The sequence below is a fragment of the Berghia stephanieae genome, chromosome 13 (genome assembly GCF_034508935.2).
Source record: "Berghia stephanieae isolate SIO BIC M18660-M18661 chromosome 13, UCSD_Bste_1.3, whole genome shotgun sequence".
Taxonomy (NCBI): domain Eukaryota; kingdom Metazoa; phylum Mollusca; class Gastropoda; order Nudibranchia; family Aeolidiidae; genus Berghia; species Berghia stephanieae.
Genome location: NC_088372.1, coordinates 22584446 through 22586223, shown reverse-complemented (window position 1 = coordinate 22586223; position 1778 = coordinate 22584446).

Below are 1778 nucleotides of genomic sequence, written 5' to 3'. Positions count from 1 at the left end.
CTATACGAAATGACAAACGTAAAAACAATTATCAATAATCCAAATGAAATTGAAGGCTCATACAAAATCGATAAAATATGAGTATCTAGCACGAAATTTAGAACCCAGGATCCAGGAAATGGCAGCAGGAATGTCAGCTTTGTTGATGTCTGTCTCGCATCGTACAGCATTCACGGAACCAACGCTTTGTATTGTAATATTTAATCCACAATTATCCCTTTCAAAATGAATGTTTTTAAAAAGCATTCATAAACTTACCGAAAATATGGTCCGCATGGACCTCAACATAAAATCGAAACAATCTCTGAAAGTTTTGTTTTGAAAAGTTCTTTCTCTGCCCTCGACAATGAAACCCTCTCCGATTCAAATCCAAGATGGCGTAATTTGGCGAATGAATCGTTTTGTTTGCACCTGTTCGGTGGCCGAGAACCAGCCGCTACGGTAAATCTATTAAATATATATTTTCAAAATTGTTTACAAAACAAGAAAGCGAAAGGGCTGAAGAAATAATTATCATTACAGAATTTTTTAAATCAATAACTTATTGAAATATAGCTTAATTTACTGACTTCAATTTTCTAATTTATAAAATAGATTGATATATCTGTTAACAGTCGAATAATTAAGTGAAAGTCTTACTGTAAAAAACTGACACGAAATAGTTCATTCTGTTATCTCAAATAGCTGAATTTTCCTTTAATGCCATTGTGTGAATTTCGTTGATTAAGCCAAATTAAGGATATATACAAAAGTTGCAAAAAAGTATTAGAGTGTATGTACTTGATTCTATTATATTATCGTCAAATATTCATCCGCCACTCACTTGAGTAAACTGGAATGTCAGACGCCGAGGTATGACACCTGAACAAAAGACGCGATAGACGATAGAGAGAACGACGGCGTAGTTTTTACTACTATGGAAGGGTAGAGCAGGCAAAATAAAATAACTAAAGCATGGCGTGTCAGTACGAACGCTCCCACCCCCGACCATACAAACCAACGAGTGTAAATCCCACGCTATTAAAGTGGCACGCTTGTCACACGGTCTTGACATATGTAATAAGTACCTACAAAATCACTCTTTGGAAACAAAAATAAAATGGCATATAAGCCAATAAGTTTATTAGCATGTAATATTGAAGCCCGCACCTAAAGACAAGAAAGGAACAAAATATACGACAAAAATCCTCCTAAGAGATGACACTGGTGACTTGATGATAGCACTTGATTGAAACAATATAAAATCTGCTAACATTATTACAATAATATTATTATCTCAGACATCGATAGTACTGAACCATAATCCGTGATACACGCATACATAGAATATTCAAATTCAATACAGTCGGCTCATGAGCAATAAAATATGACCAGCTGAATGTTTTTCTAGTGTCAATCGATAATTTACATAGATCAGGGATCGCCCTGTCAGTGTCAGTTGTCACTTTTCTCCTGCATCTTTTTGTTGTTGTTTTTTTTTCCGAAAATTTATTCCACTGCTCAGTTAACGGTCGACTCACCATAAATTTTATATCGATGGGATATAATTTGACCAAAAAAAAAGTTAGACATTTTTCTTTTATTAATTTTTTTTTTTTTTCCATAATTACGTGTCACAATTTTGACACTGGTTTAATTAATAATTGACACCTAACCCCTACCCTTCCACCGTATTTTTATACATTATTTTTTCGTTTTGTTTTACTTTTGTCATGTTGGTGATATTTTTTTTAACCCTTTTGGTATAAACTATGACTTCATGAATTTCCGTTTCCAAA